We start from the raw sequence: 22,879 nt of genomic DNA on the forward strand, positions 1-22,879 counted from the left end.
CTCACAGTCAAACTTTAAGCTGAATTTGGGGAATCCTGCAGGAGGAAGAAAGAATTATATAATCCAAAGGGTCAAGAACACCACAGGAAGCCCACATGGGACTGGACTAGGCCCTCTGGATATGGAAGACAGTTGTTTGGCTCAAAATGTTTGAGGGGCACCCAGGCAGGGGGATTGGGATCCATCCCTGGTGCATGGGCACGCTTTTGAGAATCTGATGCCTGTGGTGTGATGCCTTGTGCAGCCTTGGTGCAGTGGGAATGGGCTTGGACCTGCCTAGGCTCAGTGTGCCAGGCTCTGCTGACTCCCCATGGGAAACCTTGATTTGGGGGATGTGGGGATGTGGAGTGGCTTGGGAGAGAGGGCTGGGAGGTGGAGGAGAGAGGAGGTGGGATCTGTGGGTGGTATGTGGAGTGAGTAGAAAATTTCTTAATAAAGAAAAATAAAAAAAAAAAAACAGAAAAACTCACAGAATCAACTATCCTGTACTCATAGGAGTTCACAGAGACTGAATCAGGAACCAGGTAGTCTGCATAGGACTGACCTAGGCTCTCTGCATTAAGGCTACAGTTGTGTATCTTTGTCCTCTTGTGGAATTCATAACAGTGAGAACAAGGGCTGTTTCCAACTCTTCTGGCTTTTGGGACCCTACTCCTCATGCTTGGTCACCTTGCCCAGCCTTAATACATGGGGAGGTGCTTATTCTCACTGAAACTTGATATGCCATGTTTTGTTGATACTCATGGGAGACCTGATCTTACCAAAAAAGAAACAGAGGATGAGAAGATTGGGGGTTTTAGGAACTAGGAGGAGAGAAGTGAGGGAAAACTATGGCCAAGATGTAAAATAAATAAATTTATTTTAAAAAATTAAATAAAAGATATATTAATAGTTAGTAACAAGAGAATATTTAATCACCAAAAGTGTGAAGTGGAAATGTTAAATATAAATAATACATCAGAGATATACATGTCTTTTTCTGATAAGATATAGAATTAAAAATATAACACCATTATTCTTTTTAAAGTAAGTTTTATGATTAGGTTAGACAAATTTAATGTTTTATTATGCAAACCTATCAAAATATTTTGAGTAGAGAAGAAATCTTCTAAAAATTTATGTTGTTTGATATTTTGTTTGTGTTCTGATAAATAAAAATTGCCTAGGGATCAGAAAAGCAGAGCAGCCAGCCACTAGAACCTTCTTACCTCTGTGAAATCTCAGAACAAATCAAGCATTCTGTCTCTACAAATACTCATACTAAATGGACTGTAAGGGGCAAGATCCTGTCTCTACCCACCTTATATTCCTATCTCCACCTCCCAAATGCTGAGATTAACTCTCTGAGCTTTCCATGTGCTGGGATTAAAGGAATGAGCCTCCCAGTTGCTGGGATTAAAGGTATGAGCCACCATTGCCCAGCACTATTTCTCTTTTAGACTAGTTTAATCTCATGTAGCCCAGGGTAGCCTTGCACTCTTGATCTTCCTGTTTTCTAGAAAATGAATTATGTATAAGACCTTGGACTCACCAAGAAAGGATAGATAATGGAGTATTTTCTTTGAATTTATCAAATGCTAATAGACTAGACATTGTTAGTGTAATTATTCTCTCTCTCTCTCTCTCTCTCTCTCTCATATATATATATATATATATATATATATATATATATATACATACACACATTTGTATATATATTTGTATATAATATACATAGTTTTTCTGTTAGTTTTATATATATATATATATATTTATATATAATTATTATTCATAGTTTTTCTATGTTAGTTAGTTAGTTTTTTATTCTAGACAAAAAGAGGGAAATGTATGATATTTTGCTTGTGTTCTGACAAACAAACCTTGCCTGGAGATCACAGGGCAGAGTTAGCCACTAGTTAACCATAGAGGCTAGGCAGAGGTGGCACACACCGTTAATCCTAGCACTTGGGAGGAGAAAGCAAGATAATGTAGCTGGAGTTTTCTCTAGTCCTGCCCAGCCCCACAGACCCCACAACTGCTTATAAAATAATGACTCAGAAGCTCATATTAATTAAACTGCACAGCCATTAGCTCAAGCCTGCCACTGTCTATCTCTTACACTTAAACTCAGCCCATTTCTGTTAATCTATATGTGTAGATGTAACCAACTGTCTTATTAAATAAGAAACACAGAACCAATGTAAAAGAGAAAGCCGAGAGATCAGAGCTCAGAGCTAAAATCTCACCCTTCCTCCTACGGTGGTTCCAGCTTCCTGAAAAGTGAGCTATTTCCCTGTGTCTAAGTCGTTTCATAGTCATTCTGCCTTCTCATTGGTTTTAAACCCAAACACGTGACTGCCTCGTCACTGTCTGTATGTACAGCCCCCCAGGTCTTAAAGGCATATGTCTCCAATGCTGGCTGTATCCCTGAACACACAGAGATCTATGGGATTAAAGGCATGTGCCACCACCCCCACACTCTGTCTATGGCTCTAATAGCTCTGACCCCTGGGTAGCTTTATTTATTAACATACAATCAAAATCACATTTCAGTACAATTAGAATACCACCACATTTCCCCTTTTCTATCTTAATAAAAAGAAAAAAAGCAAAAGGTTATAACTAATGTAAGAAAAACTATATATAAAAGTATAATAACTATATACAATATATACAAGTAATAAATACCTAAACAGGTATTTGACAAATCAGAGAAAATAATTCCATTATCTATCCTATTTTGGTAAGTCCAAGATGTATCTAATGTACTTTCTATTCTAATTAATTTTCAACTATATCTAACGAATCTTCAACCATAACTAACTAATCTTCAACTCCCTCAGAGACCCAAGAAGGAAATAATATTAGCTAACAAAAATAAAAACAGAAAATGCATGAAAGCAGCTTCCAAAAAATTTGTGAGTTGACAGAAACAGCCAGCTGCCTGGGCAGTCACCTGAGGTTTCTCTGCAGTGTTGGGGCATCATCTTCAGCCTATAGGCTTAGTGCATCTTACAGACTCATTTGTGAAGTAGGATGTACACAAAGTCAACAGTTCAACCTCACATTGGGTGAGAGCAGTCCATGTATCAGAAACACCTGAATTCCACTAGTGTCCTGCCATGATTCAGGATTTTAAATTCTGGAAATTGTTGACAGTTTTTGAATTCAGCTGGCCATTCTTCTTGGCTGTGTATATATGGCTTCATCTCAGCATCCCCTTCTTCTCCACATCCCTCTATTAAATGCCAGTCTACTATCAAGAGGCATGAGCTTTCAGCTGCAGTTCCATTGCACAACAGAAGCCATTGGCCCTCTGCCTGTTAAGCTGCCTTCGAAGAAAAGGGCACTGTACCTTTTCCAGATTGCGAAGGCTACTTCAGGGATGGGGCCATATTGTCCTGGCCTCAGAAGATGCCTTTTGATAAAGCCATAACCACACTTGTTTTGGCAAGAATCATTAGTCCTTTGTTTCGTGTTCTGTCTGTCAATTTTGTCCTGTTGATTCGAGGATACTTTGTTTTCCAGTGGCTAACTTTTGCCACAATGAAAGTTGACTCCATATGCAGTTTCTTCAATGTCCATATTTTCTCTGAAGTAGATTGGTACTGCCAGGAGCCGACATGTCTCAAAAAAGAAAAAAATTTCTAAGTTATTAAAATATTTTAAATGCTATATTCTGTAGATCTCTTAAGGGTTTGAAGATGACCTGTCTAAAACATCTCTGCTCAATTTTTAAAACATATCTAATATGACTACAAGTTCTATTGTAATGTCTAACTACTAACTTTCATTTCTTTATATCCTAATAGTTGGTAATAATAACATTCAAGGATCAGAAAATTGTATTACATTGTTAAATGAATGGTATGAATACAATTAGAAATATACATATAGCATTTTCTAACAATATCAGTTTCAAATTTGTATACAATATAAAACAATCCAATCCAATGTAAAGTATTTAAAACTAGTAATTGTCTTTTTCTTTTCTTTTCTTTTCTTTCTTTCTTTCTTTCTTTCTTTCTTTCTTTCTTTCTTTCTTTCTTTCTTTCTTTCTTTCTTTCTTTCTTTCTTTTTTTAAACAAGACCCTTAAATCTAATCTCATTTGCTTAACCTTTTTTCCTAACCCTGACAACAACTTGTAACCAACCCTCCTAAACATTGAAAATTATCCCAGACCCAAAACCCATTAAAAAGACCAAAAAACCACACACCCCACACCACCTCTTTGGGAATGTGGGCGTCGTATTTTTAAAATTGCTTCCTGCTGGGTATGGGTGAAGTTTTCTTTATCCTGAAAGAAAAATTTTAGGTTAATTGTCAAATTCTAGGAAAGGTAACTATATCCTTCATTATCCAGTCTGTGTATAATGCCAAAGTTCAGGGTTTATCTCAAGACCTTATTCAAGTAGTCTTTGAGACTGGATCATCTCAGCTAGTCATCTCAAAATTGCTCTGAGTACCTTGTAGTTCAAAGCTGATCTGTGGATGATGTTTGTCAATTTAATGATATTATTATTGTCCATGTAGAATTGTTGTTGTTGTGGGGCCCCATCTTCTTTCTGGAGACTTCAGTTGATGTTAGGCCTGGCCATGATTTCCTGCAGAAAACTGATAAGAGACTCGAACACAAAGACATATATATGCAGCTAATTGAAGCCTTTTTTTCCCTAGAATTAGTTAGTACTCTATATGACCATTCATATCTTAACAAAGTTTAAAATGTATATATATATATATATATATATGTTAATCTTGTAAATTTTGATATAAAATTCATACTTTAAGAAAAGTTTAAAGAATCAGAATAGAATCAAAGAGTTGAGATTAGTAATAGAATAGTCCCTTAATTAATTTGGCTTTTGTCCTGTCCCATAGCAGAAGATGGCTCTTTTATTCTGGCATGATACAGGGAGTTTGCATTTTCCTTTTAACAACATGCTTGAGTTTAAAGAAGGAGAGAGCCATTCTCCAACTCCAAAGTCAGCTTTAAATTTTAATTGAACTGGGACTATTAGAAGACCAGTAAGTGTTAAATCTTTAGAGAAAAGCAGAAACAAACATTGCCACGTGTTCCATGGCTTTACCTCCTGCCTTTACATGCTGCTTCCTATACTATAGGCTGGCATCTCCTCTCCTCAGCCTTCCACTTCCCAGACTTCTCCTCTTTCTTTGTCCTGCCTATACTTCCTGCCTGGCTACTGGCCAATCAGCATTTTATTTATCAATCAATCATTCACAGAACTTCTCCTTATCTTTTTTTTAAAGGAAGGTTTTAACATTAACATAGTAAAATTATATATAATAAAACAATTATCAAGCAAGAATTACAGCTACAATATCTAGTCTACTTATATTTGGCAAAATTAAAGAAGATAGTCTATCTTATATTTGTGAGTCTAAGGTTTCATATCTAACTTATCTCTTATCATAACTAAGGAAATTATAACTATCTAGTCTTCAACTACATCAAAGACCTCAGAAGGATATAGTATTACCTGAGAAATGGGAGAAGGATGCAAGCAACTTTCAGAAGTCTTGCGAGAGTAGACAGAGACAACTGGCAGCCTGGACAGTCACCTAATGTTCCTTTGAAATGTTGGGGCATCTGTCTTTAGCCCACAGGCCTAGAGTCTCTCAATCACTTCTCTCTGTGTCCTGTAGAATGTCTGACAGTTTCCTTTTCAAAGCAGGAACCTGAAGTACCATCTCGCCAATCAAAGTTCAGTGGTCACTCTCCTATGAGTCCTACATGTCCAGTCGATCAAGCAGTCTGGGTAAGAACAGTTTCTTGCCCAAATGGCTATTTTTGCCAAGGTGAAGGTAAACTCCATATGGAGTGTCTTTGATGGCCATCCTCCTCTCTGAAGTAAATTGGTGCTGCCAGGAGCAGACATGTTTCACTGTTCAGAAAGTCTAAAATTTTTAAAACACTTTAAATGCCATATTCTGTAGGTCTTTGAAGTGTTTGAAGATTACCTACCTAAATGAATTATATCTATGTATACCTAGAAAACAACATGACTATAAGTTTGACTATCATAGAAGATGAATTATTAATCTTAAATAATAAATAATTTCTTAATTATCCATTATAATCTAAATGAGTTACACAAACATAATACCTCAAACTAGAGTAGAAATATATATGCAGTTTAACAAAATTAAGTTTAAACTTGTATCAATAAACTAAAATCCATAGCAATGTAAAATAATTTTAAACAAGTTGTTGCTCTTTAAAAGTAAGTTCAACAATCTACCCTTTTATCCTATCATATCTATATTCTATATGATATCCCCTTTCTTCTTTTAGAAAGATATTGTATTTATAATTAACCTGGTTTAAACAAAAGTATTGGCTTTTCTCTGTCCCACATCAGATGGCTCTTCTGATATGGGACACAAGAATCTCTCAACATTTTCTTTTAGGAATATGATTGAGTTTAGAGAAGGAGTGAACCAATTCCATCCCTAAAGCCAGCATGGTAGATTAGGGAATTTTGGGTGTAGTTTCTCATACTACTTCCTGCTGGATGGGCACGCTGTATTCTTATGGGGACATAAAGAAAATTTTAAGATTATGGAGTAGTCTTTGAGGGTATATTGTCTGAGCCAGTTTCCTTGAAATCTTTCTGGATGTTGGATCATCTGGGCCATCGTGTGATTGGAGATTTTCAGGGGGTCTTGGCTGGTCAAACCTGATGTATTTTAATCTGGAACAAATCCATAGCCTCTGACTTTCCGTGGAAACAAAAGCAGAGCCTCCTTTTCAAAGCAACATAACCTTAGATCCAAATTTTCAAGTCAAAGTATTTTTAAAATACATATATTGGCTTAACTCAACAGATTTTACAATCAAATGTTTTCTGCAGTTAAAAATCCCAAACACAACACAATCCAGAATCTCTGTATAATATCCATCCTCTTGTGGCTTATTTTTATACTACCTTTACTGATTCTTTAAAGACTTTATTTTTAAAAACTATGTATTTTTTGTATAACTGTATATATTCCTTTTTCTCTTTCTTCCAAGCCTACATACATTATTAAAACACATTGTAAACCATTTAAAATCTTGTTTTATCTGAATCTGCCATATTGTGTAAATATTGCTTTAAACAGTAGCATTACTAGGGCTAAAATAGCAGATGTGGCTGGTGGCTCTGCCCACCTCAGCTTCCCAACATGGAAATGGTATGTGTACCCCCAGCTTCAGAGGAACCATGCTCACCCAGAGGCAGTGAGTCTATGCCTCTATCAAAGCAGCATGTAGTCCAGAAACTTTTTTTTAACTAGCAAAGGCTAAATTCATCATGTAGCATAATGTGCCACCTGCAGATGCCTCATTCCCACCATACTGCAGGTCAAGCATGCACGCCAGGAACCTGCCATAGCAGCTCAAACCCACGGGTTGCCACTAGCTTGAGAGAGACAACTAGAAAGCTGTTTTTAGCTCCATTTTAGAATCTTCTTTCTCAAGCTTTAGGTAGAAACTTTTGCCAACATGTTGGGCACCATTTGTAGCTGGAGTTTTCTCCAGTCTTGCGCAGCCCCATGGACCCCACAACCACTTATAAAATAATCACTCAGAAGCTCATATTAATTAAAATGCTCAGCCATTATCTCAGGCTTACCACTGTCTATCTCTTACACTTAAACACAGCCCATTTCTGTTAATCTATATGTTGCCACATGTTCTATGGCTTTACCTGCTGCCTTTGCATGCTGCTTCCTAGACTGCAAGCTGGCGTCTCCTCTCCTCAGCCTTCCACTTCCCAGATTTCTCCTCTTTCTTTGTCCTGCCTATACTTCCTGCCTGGCTACTGGCCAATCAGCATTTTATTTATCAATCCATCACCCACAGCAAGATAAGGAGTTCAAGGCCATTTTGGCTACATTGAGATTGAACCAGTCTAAAAGAGAAACAGTACTGGGTGTTGGTGGTCCACACCTTTAATCTCAGCACCTGGGAGATTTTGATCCCAACTCATAGAAGGTTCACAACTTGAATCCCAGCATTCAAGGGAGGTAGAGACAGGAATATAAGGTAGGTAGAGACAGATTTCATGCCTCAGGGCCCATTCAGTCTGAAGATTCACAGAAACAGCATGACCAATTTAGTCTGAGATTTCACAGAGGTAAGAAGTTTCTAGTGGCAAGCTGCTCTGCTTCTCTGATCTCCAGGCAGATTTTATTTGTCAGAACACAAACAAAATATCATACAACAAATTTGGGTTTGAAAAAATTTCCAATTATCTTGTTTAGTTAATTGAAGGGATTTGAAGTCAAAAGACCATGTTTAAAGATATTAATTGAAATATCATAGAAGAATAAGTTTCCAGCAAGTGCCAATGACTTCCCTACTGTGGGATATCTTTTTGTACACTGTGACTATATGTTGTTCCCATTGGTTAATAAATAAGCTGCTTTGGCCTATGGAAAGGCAGGCAACTTAGAGGAAGACAAGAAATCCAAGGAGAGAGACAGATAAGGGAAAGGCAGAGTCTGGAGAGAGACATAAGTCTGCCACCCAAGGAACAACATGCCAGCAAACCGGTAAGCCACAGAACATGTGGCAAAACATAAATTAATAGAAATGGGTTAATTTAAGTTATAAGAGCTAGCTAGCAAGAGGCCTGCTATAGACCATACAGTTTGTAAATAATATTAATCCTCTGCATGATTATTTTATAAGCAGCTGTGGGACCACAGGGCCGGGTAGGACCAGAAAAACTTTCCCATTACACTTCCCTAACCATATGTGTTGGTCAAATTTATAGTACCTTGCATGGTTTGCCTTGTATGGAGGTGACTTCAAATCAAATCAGAGTGTGATTAGTTATCCCTATAACAGTTCTGCCATTATTGCTCAAGTAGCTCATATTGTCTGATAGATTGGTACTAAAGTTCATAGGATGCAAAGCTATATAAGATCATTAATGTTTTTGGTTCCCACCCAATCTGTCTTCAGTATCATGAAATATAACTATCAGGGAAGAAGTTTCTAGCTAAATTCCAGTGTGATTGCTCTATATCTTCCATCCAAAGTATGTAGTTTCTTCAGCAATAGGATGTTATTATCCATGAGTTCATTTGTGTAACTTCCAAGTCATGGCTGGAAAATATTGCTTTACATTAGTCCGGTGTTAACTCTCACTCGTACTGTAGCTGGAATCTTAGAGGTCTTATTAATAAAATCAAACCTGAGGCCAGTTATTGGGGTGAACTCTGGAAGATCAGAGAAGCAGAACAAGCCACAGCCACCTCACCTTGCCAGTTCCTCAGCTGATTCTGTTTCCTCAGACTGGAAGCCTCTGAGTCCTCATCCAAATGAATCTCAGCTGAACTGCTGCTCAAAACCTAAAGGCTTAACCAGCCGAATGCTTAACCAGCCAAATGCTTCTAGTTTCTGGTTTTCATGCCTTATATACCTTTCTGCTTTCTGACATCACTTCCTGGAATTAAAGGCTTGAGTCACCATGCTCGGCTGTCTCCAGTGTGGCCTTAAACTCACAGAGATGCAGATGGATCTCTGCCTCCCAAGTGATAGGATTAAAGGCATGTGTGCCATTTTCTAGCCTCTGTATCTAGTGGCTGTTCTGTACCCTGACCCCAGATAAGTTTATTAGGGTGCACAATATTTTGAGGAACACAATACCACCACATCATACAATCTTTCTGCCCCTTTTCTGTGATGAGACTCAAGTCTTGCAGTGTGTACAGATACCCTATTTGGGACTGATCACTCTTCAGTCTCTTACTGTTTGCATGTTGAGAAATTGTGAATCTGCATAAATCGCCATCCACTGATAAAAGAATCTTCTTGGATGAGAGTTGAGACCTTCACTAATATGTGGGTATAAGATAAATATTTAGGGATCACTTCAAATTTCCTCATATTTTTTCTTTGATTATACACACACAACCACACATATTACTGCTGCTGTTTAGTTAAATTGCACACTGTATAGCTACCTTCTAAGTACCTGCTTATACCCATAGAATAAATAATATTATCAATCTTAATGAATAAAGCCATTGTTTATATAGAACAGTAGTGAGTACAGAAATTCAAATCTCCTCAAAGTAATGAGAAGTGTTCAACTCTAAACACAACATTTTTCGTACCTTGTCTAATGGTCAGAGAACATTACAATAGAGGAAATAAAAAGAATCCAAGAGACCAAAGGTAGGGATGTGTAATGCCTTCTTCTGAGTGCATGTTGCAGCCATTGCAATATTGAACTCACAGTGGCTTCTGTTACTTGACCTGGACCTGTATAAGAGTCGCCCTGTCAACACTCAGTTATGGATAGGAGAAGGGCTTATGAGGCCTGATCTCTCCCTGTTGCACTATTGGCTAGAGAAAGATTCATGAGAAGGGGGTTATTGTTTTCAGATGTTCACTTACTGCTTAACCTACAGAGATCCAATGCATAGTTCTAAATCCATGGTCACATAGATGGTCTTGGCAAAACTCAATGAACCAGAAAACAATACAAAAGACATGGATGTTATGGAAAAAGGGGAGCTGACAGAAGTAGAAGATGAGAGTAATTAAAATTCATCTTATACATGTATGCAAATGCCTGAGAATAAATTTAATTTACAAAAGGATACAAAAGTGAGGCATTACAAAGCAAACACAAGTTTTAAATGAAAGGATCTCTCCATGTCGGGTATGTGGTTTGAATGAGAAATGGCCCTCACAGATTTACATATTTGAACACTTAATCTCTATCTGATGGCAGTGTTTGAAATGATAATAAGTCATGGAAACTATATATAGGAGGCAGAGCCTTCCTGGAGGAAGAGGTTACTGGAGCCCTCACTTCCTGTTCACTCTCTGCCTCCTGGTTTTGCGAATACCATGTTACCAGAAAGCTTCCCTTTCCTGCTGGCAGACCTCCCCTCCTGTGATAGGATATATCTTCTGGGGCTGTGGCCAAAATAAGCCTTCTCACCCTTCAATTGTGTCTTGTTAGGTTTTTGTCACAATGAGCTAAGTGGCTCACACATCACAGGAAATGGAGAGAACACATATGAAAATTGTGAAGCAAGACAAGGACTCATTCTTGCCCATGTTTCCCTTTAAGGCAGACTTTAATCAGCTGGAAGATACTTTCAATATGGCTTCTCAATGAGCCCCATTCATTTAAGATTTTAATCAGGCAGTTACTGTCTGGTAATAAAATGACATTTAATGTTATAATGATGGGCCTTTCAAAGAGCTCTCATCAATGATTGAGTTGATGCTCAGTAATGAGCTGATCTGCATTTAGCACACAGTGCTAAGTTTAATGATCTTAAATTTAATTTTTTTCCAGAACTCAGAGCTTTAAATCAAAGCCACGCCATTGTGTCCCAACCAGAAAGTCATCCACATGTCTCCATCAGTACTTATTGCAGAATTGTTCTTAGAAGAACACTTGGAAAATATTTCTGATGTTTCTTAAGTATAATGATTCTTTTATTTATTCATTGTTTGCATCATCAGTGCTTCACCAAACTAGAAGAAATAAATATACTACTCCTAAATATCTAGGTTCAAGAATGACTTATGAAAGTAATTCAGAGAGGTGGGATTTATATAGGGATTGATTTAAATCATTTAAATTTGTTCACATAAAATTCTATAGAAAAGAAAGTTGCATAAATTAAGTAATTCAGACTTTTTGAAGGCTGGGTATGGTAGCACCTATTTGTAATCTAGCACAAGAAAGGCTAAGTTGGGAGAACTGTGCACATTCAGGGCCAGCCTGGTCACAGTGGAAAGCTTCAGTCCAGACAAACCTATGTATTGACTGCACCTCAATAAAGAAAAAGATATTAGGAAAGTTATAGACTATTATCTTTCCAGGTCTCTCTCTGTATCTTTGTCTCTCTGTCTCACTGTCTCTCTGTCTATTATCTATCTATATATCTACCTACCTATCTATCTATCTCAATGGATGCTCTATCTTACTTTATATAGATACATATAGATAAAGTAGATAAAAGGTAAGTACTTGCAAATTAATAATTTCAATAAGCCCTTCCCTTTCATTTCATTATTCATCATTGAAACATGCCTTTCAAGAAAAAATAAAAATGGGGAGAACGTCCTACTTAAATTTTATATTATCATACATATTTCTTTATTTTTTCTGTTTTAAAAAATAAAATAAATTAAAAAGTGAATTAAGCAATAAAACTCCTCAGGAGGAAAAGGAGTAATTTACCTGCCATTCTATGGCTTTATCATGCTTTCTTGTTCTATACATTGCTACACAACTTTTAGTTGTGATTTTAGTGTGAATATAACTTTGACATCACATTTGTAGTGTTCCTTTCATGTATGTTACATTCTAATGCAATATCAGTATAGATTGTTATTTTGTTATATGTTTAATGTAAATTTTTGTTATATCTTTTTGCACTTAATTTATAATCCTTCAAGATATATAGATAAATAGATACATACATGCATGTACACATATGCATTAAAAACTTGGAAATTCTATGATAAATATCTTTATGCATGGATATCTTTCTTTTCACCTAAAGTTATGTAAATAAATAATAAGTAGCATGCTATTATAGAGATCTAATCTATTCAGTAACATAAAGAAGTTGTGCTCATTCTTGTTGTCATTGAAACATAGAACTAGATGCATATTTCCTAAACAGTTTCTGGATGATTTATAGGACAGAGAGCTTCCCCTTTTGATAAAGTAATGCCCAGCTGTCCTTAATAACAACTCTCAGAGAAATGCTCTACCAGGTTAACTAACCTTTGAATAAAATGCTTTAAGTCCACAAAACACTTCTTACTGACCTAAGGATTTAAAGGCAGTCTGCTTTGTCTGAGGAAATGAAGCTTTTAATAAAGAACCCCCAAATAAAAATGTGTTCTCATTTCTTTTGGCACTTGAGGAGACACACTGTGAATAACCAAGAGGTTTAACTATGAAAAACAGCTTCTGTGAAAATGCAGCCACTACTTTTCATGAACATAATGTGACATTTTAAAAGCAGTCCAATAGACAGACTACAGAAAAAAGGTCCCAATGGAAACTTTATGATCATCAGGTAAATTAAATATTTCCTAAATGCAATCCTTTTCCCTTCCTTCAAGTAAAAGAAGGAACTGCTTTAAAATGCAGATCCATGTCATAAATTACAACAACATTAAGGAGGGTTTTTTGATCCACTGACCTAAAGATTACTTGGGCTTAAAGAAATTACACATCTAACAACAAAATTCACAATGATGAGGTGAAAGGCAGGACATATTTTGCATTATTTTAGCAAAACTGACAGCTTTTTATGATCAAGTATAACTCAAAGATGATGTGTGGATCCAACAAACAAATTTTTCCTCTTTTCCACTGTACATTCACTGCCTGTCAACATTTCACTCCTCTGACAGAGGAGATCACCATCTACTTTCCAGTTGTCTGCATAGACTTTCACATTTGATTTCTATTTTTATATCTATTATACAAGGACTAATTACAGTCATTGAGAATACAGCTACTGTTTCCTTCTTCACTGCTTGCTGGCTGAGATTCAACTGGTGGCATCAGTCTTGCTAACTTCTCGTGAGTGCGAAAGATATTTGTTGGTTAATTACAGAATTAAAATTTAACTCTAAGGCACATCTAAGTACCAAATCAAGTTTTTATACATATCAGTAACATGTTTAAATAGAGCTTCCCAAATTAAATGACAGACTTATGCTACTAGGCATGTGTTATTGTACAGACTGTCTTTGACATTAAAATGATTTGGAGATCAGTGATATCTGCTTTTTCAGATTAGGGCCCAGCCTCTTACAATAATTTGAGAGACTGTGAAAAGAGGGAGGAAATATTGCAAGAATCAGAGAAATGGGGATTCTATGAGACTATGTCTTCTAGATATTACAGGGAAGCCATACACATGAAATCTCAAGCTGCTTAAGACCTGAACATGACAACCCTAAGTGACAATCCACTATGGATAGAAGAAGTTTTGTACAGTCCCATATCCAAATAAGAGCTGCAGGCAATGAACAACTGCTGAGACAGGGAGAATTTGTCCTTCCAGGGATAAGCCCACTATAGTTATCCAATACTGAGTGATCAGGCCTGAAACCATAGACACATAAACAATCCTCAATGGAATCATCAGGTTGTATTTATACTACATTTCCCTCTCTCTCTCTCTCTCTCTCTCTCTCTCTCTCTCTCTCTCTCTTCTCTCCCTCTCTGTGTGCGTGATTGTGTGTGTATGTGTGTGTGTGTGTGTGTATGTGTATGTGTGTGTGTGTGTGTGTGTGTATGTGTGGTGTGTGTGTGTGTGTGTGTGGTGTGTGTGGTGTGTGTGTGTGTGTGTTTTTGTGTGTGTGTGTGTGTGTGTGTGTGTGTGTGTGTTGTGTAAGTTCTTCTCATGGAAACAAGAACAAAATGAGTAGCAGCAAGAACGAAACATAACAAGGACCATGAAATCATTATTTCTTTATTTTTACTCCTCCTTTTTTCTCTTTCCAAGTATGTTTTCCTATAAAGTAAAATAGGAAGAGTGTGAATCCTTAATGTCTGGCTTCTATGATCTTTAGATGATTAAGTAAATCGCCTGTACCTTAATTTTTTCATCTGACATTAGATATAATAAACAAACTGGCCTCATAAGGCCATTGTGAAACTTAAATGAATTAATATATGTAATTAACTTAAAATAATATCTAGCTCCTAACATGTATAATTAATGTTATTACAAACATTTGCAGTCAAGATTTTTGTGGTACTTTCCTTTTATTTAACATTGTGCAGTATATTAAGAGGTAATTTAGAGAGGCTGAGGAGATGGCTAAGTGGGTAAGAAAGTAGGCTGTATAAACATGAGTCCCTGAAATTGAATCTCCAGACCACCACACAAAAAATAAACCAAGCATAATTTGGATGCATGTAAACTCAGAGATGGAGGACAGTGCACAAACTGAAGGATCTTTGGGGCTTCAGGGTAAGATATAAGTTCAGTGACAGTAAAAAAGAAATCATTGTCCTCTTGTCCTCTGCCTCTGTGTGTACACATTGGTATGCACAACAGTTTACAAAACTTTGCACATCCCACGGGCAGATTTCACACACACACACACACACACACCGTGGGGGGGGGAGCATTAATTTCCATGTTGGTGTTCACAGTGACATGAAGGCCAGAAGAGGGCATCAGATACCCTGGATGTGGAGTTACAGAGGTTGTGATTTGTCATGTGGGTTTTGGAAATCAAACCCTGGCTTTCTGGAAGGCCAGTGGTCTTAACTATTGAGGCATCTATCCAACTCCCAGGCACAGAGGGTTTGAACTGCTATCCATATACCCCGGTTATACCACAGGCCTTTTCATGTCAATATACCAAGTGCTTAACAACATATCAAATATTGGAGAGGATAAGAGAATTACAATGTGTGTGTGTGTGTGTGTGTGTGTGTGTGTGTGTTAGTGTGTGTGTGTTAGTGTGTGTGTGTGTTTTATAGAAATTGCACCAAGCAGAGAAAGTTATACAATAAGGGTTGTGGGTGTGCTAAAACAATAAGCCTTTTGAAAAAACTATGTATTTTTATAGCAGACAAGAAAATTGTATTATGAATATATGCAGGCAGTTAGTGGTTATAATGTGGTGCTGAAATGCCACAGAATGAACAGTAAGTAAACACTGATGCTTGCAAAGACAATGTGAAATGCTGCTTCACTATGGTCATTATCTGCTGGCAATTATGCTGCCTTGCTTTGTACTGGCTTGAGTGATTTTATAAATCTCTTGTGGGGTACAGACTAATGGTCAGGTGTTTAGAGTCCTGCCTACACATGTGGGTCAATGAATATCTGCAGGATACAAAAAAGCACAACACACACACACACACACACACACACACACACACACACACACACTAAATTTTAAATGAGAAAGTTAGCCTTTCAATGGTTAAATCACCACTTTGTACCACTGGTTCTTTCTGAAACTAGGACATGATTATCTGTAATATATGATGCCTCCCAGAAAGCAAGATCTTTGTGAAATAAGATAAATGAGACCTTTGTAAGTATAGAAAATTTTAAAAAACTCACAAATACATTAACAGAGGAAAGATGCATACAGAATAGTTACTGAAGAATGAAGAGAGATTTAAAGACTTGAAAACCCAGGCTTCGGGAACCTACTCAGTGATTACATTAATATTAAATGGGGATTGTCAGTCTTAGGAGTCAAGGATATGGAGTGTTATGAAATTAAATTTCCACCAAAGTTGACTACCAACTATGTATTCAGAGGTTGTAGCAATCACAAGAAGTGTTTGTGTCACCTAAACTTATTTATGGTTTCTTGTGTTCTCTAGATAAGCAAAAACAAGTTCATCACCCAGCATATGAGGTCCACCTCCTATTTAAAATTTATTTTTTAGATCTGACTGAGCTGGATAAACCACAACAGGTAAAAGGTGGATTACTTAAATGAAATTCATAGAAAATTGGGCCACAGACAAAGTGATACACATATTTAACAATGTTTACGTTTTCCTAAATGTATTATATGTATATGAGCAAAATATCTTAAGGACAAATGGGGTTGGCACATTTCAACTTCTCTAATGGAAATATTAGTATTCTACAAATAAAATAATGTCTATACCATGAAAATAGCAAAGCCTATAGAAAAATAAATGCAATACTCAGTATTTTTATTATGTTTGCTATCATTTTGGATAGTTACTGTAAACCATCAGCAACAGAGATAAACACAAAGAAAGAGAGAAACAAAAATACCAAGAAAGTAGGAATTATGCTGTCTTGTGAAAGATAATTTGATTCATTAATTATGGTCTGTAGAACTTTAAATATTTTTAAATTATTTAGAAGGAATATTTTTAGTATAAAATATTTTATAAATTTTATTGTAGATAATTTAGAAAAATGGATATCTGACAAAAACTCAAATTAAATCTTTATCAAAATATCCACATTTCTGCTAGAATACTATGTACTAATGGTATACATAATTATTATTGGGCAACTCACAATCTTGTTCCCCAGCATCCAAAAGCATAATTATGAATGTACTGATAATGACTAGTTTATCAGCCTGAATTATAACATATTAATTAACTAATTTAAAGGCAATTATTTTAAATGCTTTTGAAATAACAGAGTAAGGACTCCAAAATCCTTTTTTTTTTATTTCACAAAAGCAATAGAACCAGGAAAAATATTTAAAACAACATTTCAGAACTCTGGAAATTAGCCAAAGTGCTTCAGCAATACAAAATGTGGTTGTTTTATTTAGGAAGTCATCTGACTCTCAGTAAGAGAAGCATGCTCTGAGGCATTTCAGCCTACCTATACACATCCTTCTCAGCCTAGCTTTGGGAAAGTCTCCAGCCTGATTGGGAAGGATCTTTGATCACCAGCAACCTGGCAGTCACAGGAAAACATACTTGGAACAACCTCAAAGGCACCACCAACAATGAGTTGCTTCTCCTAGAAATAGTCTGTAAATATTCTTGCCTTCTTTTTATTAGACTCACTATCTGCTCAAGGGACACAAGCCTGAAACTCCATGGATGTGCTCAAGAGCAGCCACCTCTAGAAGTGGATCAATACTGAGAATTTTCAAGTGCTTTAACATACATTAGGTTAAACAAGATTCTAACCCAATAATTTAAGAGGAATTTGGAAGGCTAATATCATAAGGAGCTTTGGAAAACTCTGACATATTCCTGGAGACCTAGAAAGATGTGGACATATGTGGAGATTTGAGCATTTCCCAGAAAGAACTCAGAAGTCTCTTACCTTTCATTTGTGGCTTACTTTAATGTTTTATGATCACCAAGATGTAGTATGACACAGTGGTGAATTGTTGGAGCTCTGAAGACCTGTCCCCATATACTCACATAGGAGCATACTGGCTAAGTCATTTTAGAAACACACTGCCTAATTATTATCTAAATGAATAGCTTAATATGTGTTTCCACAGAGAAATAATCTGCTTGAGGCAAAATGGAAACCTGTTTCAATGTGGCCAGTTTATATTAGACATATTTAAGTCCAGTAGAATTTTTGGGAAAAAAATTTCCTGGTAACAATTATCCCAAATCAATGTGCGCAATAAATTTTAAGGCAAGACTACACAGAAACTCTTTTGTAAAGAACATGTGACCTCTACCATAAAGATGGGTTCTATAGCTCAAGGGCCTAGGATCTGGTGTGGTCTCTGACTATGATGGCATAGAAGTCAACGGGCTATAAAATTCATGTGGCATCTCCTCTAAAGATGGGTCTACTAACTGAAAAACAAAGCTAAAAATAAAGGTCTAGGGAGTGAGAGTCTGGGATAAATGTTCTGGGGGGTTTGAGTGAGGCCTGGCTCTATAGATAGCTGTGGGAGACCAGCCCCCACACTTATTTACCCCAGGAACGTTTGGGGATTGAGGGATAATAGACTTAGTTAAGAAGCAGAGAGAAAACACAGGATAGACTCAGGATTGTTATCCACTGGCCCAGAGCTTTATTGCAAAGGGGTATTTATAACAATGCCAAGGGGTGGAGCAAAAGAACCCCCCCCTGCTAGTTAGACCCTTACGAACACCTGGTACCCAAGCCCATGGTCCAATCAACTTCCCATGCAGTCCTTCTGGGTACTACCACTAGGAACACTAGTGGGCTCCAACAGATAGCAAAAGTCACTAACAACATCCACTCCCAGGCTTCTGAGTGGAAAACAGGTATTCATTTCCTCCCTCAGGGAACAACCCTCCATGATCAATATTCTGGTTTTGTCCATTGCTTACTTTTGAGCTTTCACACCCTCTACAAATATAAACTTCAGTAACCACAGGATCCCACAAATATTTATCACTAGTCTTCCTAAAGAATTAGAGCTTTTCTAAAAAAAAATTGCAAGTAACAAGAATCAGAGTATCATACATCCCTTTACAAACACTTTTTATAAGCACATCTTTGTATATGTATTTCTCTCAAACTCTTCAGCAATGCCCTACTCCTCAGGGCTACCTTCTGCCTCCTTTGCCATGCTGGGTCCTCGTCTTCTCTCATCTGGGACTCCATACCCATTCCCTCCAACAATTTAAAATCTTTCCACTTTATTGTACAAAGCAGCTTGGCTTTCCCTATTTCCAGCCATGATGTGCATATGATCTCAATCTTGGGAGGTGGAATATTATCATACCACTCAGGAAAGAATTGGCAGTTACATATCACACACACAAAGAAATGAAAATAAAATGACCAATAAAAATGCAGAAAAATATAAGAAATAACCATGCAAAAAGATTTTTTTTAATCCCACCAAATGCTACTCCATTAAAAAGAATTTCTTCTATTAAAGTTATTTTCTTATTTAGCATTGAAATCTTTATTGACCTCTCAATAATTTTGAAAAACTGTGTATCTTTGATAATGGCTAATTATGTTTTTATAATTAAATCAATGTTTATTATATGACCATGTGAGTCAGACATGTAACGACTTTTTAAGGAATTTAAATGGTGAAATCAAGCATTGTATCATTTTGCTTTATTTGCCCCACTTCTTCAGAATTCAGCTTTGATTCATGGGATCTCGTTCATTGCCATCTAAGTAGAGAGGATGTGTCAGAACTGGCAGGTCTTTTATCTTCCTACTTTCTCCTGCATCAAGAGCTTCTACACCATCTTTGTACCTGGAGGAATTACACATCAAGTCTTAGTCTTCTTTTTTGAGTACTTGGAGTTAAGTGGCATTCTATTTTAACAATTGTTCATCCACAAATCTTTGTAAGTGTGAAATTCACATGACAATTCAAATTGCTACTAACTGGCAAGAAGTTACTCAGAGGACCACAAATAAATTCATCCACAGGCAGGATATGTAAATACAAAACACAGAATTAAGATTTTAGCTTGAGTATTTGTTAAAATCTGGGTTTATTGTAGAAAGTGGGTTTTTTATTTGTTTTTTTTTTTTTTTTTTTTTACATACGTACAGTTACTTTGGTAAAATACCCTAACAAAAGCAACACTAAGAAAGGAAAAATTTAGCCTAGCCTGGCAGTGGTGTGCACACCTTTAATCCCTGTACTCTGGAGGCAGAGTCAGACAGATCTCTCTAAGTTCACAGCCAGTCTGGTCTACAGAGCGAGATCCAGGAAAGCTCCAAAGCTACACAGAGAAACCCTGTCTCAAAAAAAAAAAAAAAAAAAAAAGGAAAGAAAGAAAAGAAAGTTTTATTCTGGATTACAGTTTAAAGATACTGTGCAACTATTTTGGTGAAGTATCCACAGGACACTACTACAGGAGCTTGAGGCAACTGATCACACTGTATCCACACTCACATATAATGACTACATATACACTCAGAAACACGATGTGCTGGTCAGTTTCTGTGACTGCGAATCACACAGTTTTAATGTAGTTATTGGTATAACTAACATATTTAGGTAGACATAATAATATAATAGAATGATAAAATGTGACAATGGCTCAGCTTAAATGACATAACAGAATTAACTGTGTATAAGAGAACTAAATGTTTAAAGAGGATTCCCCAGCAAGAATGACCATAGAAAAGTAGTGGTAATAAGAGGCCATATTTCTTTTAATATTTTAAGTTTATTGTTGTCAATTTTATAAAAGTATTTGATGTGTCTAAAATATTCAGATAAAAATTGAAAATTACTTCAAAGGTGACAAGTAATCATTGTTGTCAATTTTATAAAAGTATTTGATGTACCTAAAATATATATATACATCTCCTAATCTGTGTCAAGTGCTACCATTCAGAAACTGATAATCCAGAGTGGAATAATTAAATTTATTGGGAAATCCTATAAATCATGAGTATGCAATAAGCATAAACATTTCTTTGATTTTTTTTAAAGCCAAATACCTTTACTGCACATAAATAATTGTCCACCACTCAATAGCTTTGTCAAAATTTAAGATATTACCTTCTGGAAGCATAAAAATAGTAGACAATTATAACTAGATACACACATATAGTATGCTAAGACACCTGTGCTGAGTTATGAATATGCTCAGTATAATTTATTCTAGAAATTGTTCACATATGAAAACAATGCTTGCAGACCAATATTTCAACTGTACTATAGATAATATCAAATACTGATTGCCTATCAGTTAGATAAGTAATATCACCTCTGTTCATCTTCCTGGGTCATACAATTGCTGCAATTGAATATGTATATCATGGTATGAAGATTATTATAAAATAAATCATAGAAAACCTCACTTAATTCTAAAAAGTAATCATTTCACATGTGTTATCTCTATGTAATACAGAAACTAAGAATCTTCATTCCATTTCTGAATCCTGAGCTGTATATCCTTTCACACAGTAGATTTTCTAAAGTTAATATCAGTTTGCTAAATACTTTTGAAATCTTAGATAACCAATTTCTACACAGAGGGCCAAGTCATAGAGTTGTGGTTAGTTTCTGTGACTCTGTGAATCACACAAAGTTTTAATATAATCCTTAATATAGCTGTCTCTTCAATTTAGATAGTTATAATAATATAATAGAAAGATAAAATGTGACTCTTTCTATCTCAGTTTCAATTATGTCTTCAAGGAAAAAAACTGTGCACACTTCTCTCAGAAGTTCAAAGTGACATGCATGGTCACTGAAGCAAGACCTTACAATAAAAGTTCTGAAAACTAATCTACTGAGTCTTAATTAAGCTTATCAAATCCATAGAGTAGCTGAGAGGAGAAATTTTTAAATAACTGTAAAGGTGCCCAGAATTCCTGTGAGCTGGGATATGGGGATTCTTTTAAAGGAAGTGTTCAGATCATTCTAAGAGTTTGGTGCACTCACCCTAGAACTTAGTTATAGGAAACTTCATGAGTAAAAAACTAATTGGATTCAGAATCTAAGGAATTGGTGAATAGAGTGCATGAGATCTTTTGATAATGACACAGTTGAGAGTTTATTCTGAATTGATATAAAGGTTCCACTGGAGCATGAATGTTTTTCATTGGACAGAGACATGTCCAATGATGATGAAGATTTTAGATGATGTCTATGGAGTTTTTTGAAATAATGAGTTTTTCTCAATAGAAAAAAAGCTAGAAGTGAGCTGGAATTCCTGAAGATCATGTGATAACTGCTTAGGTAACCAATTGGAAGAGATTGAATTATTTTATAAAAACCAAAGGAAAGATAAAAAAAACAATACCCTTTATTCAATCTAGAATGAGTCAAATCTAAGTATTGCTAAACCCAGAGAAGTCAATTCTAGACTTCCCTGATGGAACCATGGCAATGAAACCCTATTATCTTAGTTAGGTTTTCTATTATGGTAAAGAGAACCATGGCCAAGGAAAGTCTTATAAAGTAAAACATTTAACTGAAGCTAGTTTACAGTTCAGAAGTTTAATCCATTATCATCATGGTGGGTGGCATCCAGGTAGACATAGTGCTGGAGAAGGAGCTGAGAGTTCTACATCTTTCCAAAGGCAAGAGGAAGTGAACTGTGTGTCACACTGAGCATAGCTTAAGCAAAGGAGATTTTAATGCCCACTCCTACAGTGACACATTTCCTCCAACAAGGCCATACCTCCTAATAGCCATACTCCCTACAGGAGCCATTTTCTTTCAAACCACCACATCTATCCATGTACAACTCCCCTGTTCAGCCAGTTTTAACCCAAAGTGAGGAAGAAAAGCACTAGAGTATAGAATGAAAGCCAGTGATGTCTCCTTCACTTCACAGTATCCATTTTAAGAAACTTAAGATGGGAGAGGAAGAAAATTTCAAATGAATCTTAAATTAGGACTATAATTTTGTATCAGTTATCTTTGTTACTTGAGGCTTATGCTAACTGAAAAAAAAAGGAAGTATTTACTACATAACA

This window comes from Peromyscus leucopus, chromosome 2 (assembly GCF_004664715.2).
Source record: "Peromyscus leucopus breed LL Stock chromosome 2, UCI_PerLeu_2.1, whole genome shotgun sequence".
NCBI classification, from domain to species: Eukaryota; Metazoa; Chordata; class Mammalia; order Rodentia; family Cricetidae; genus Peromyscus; species Peromyscus leucopus.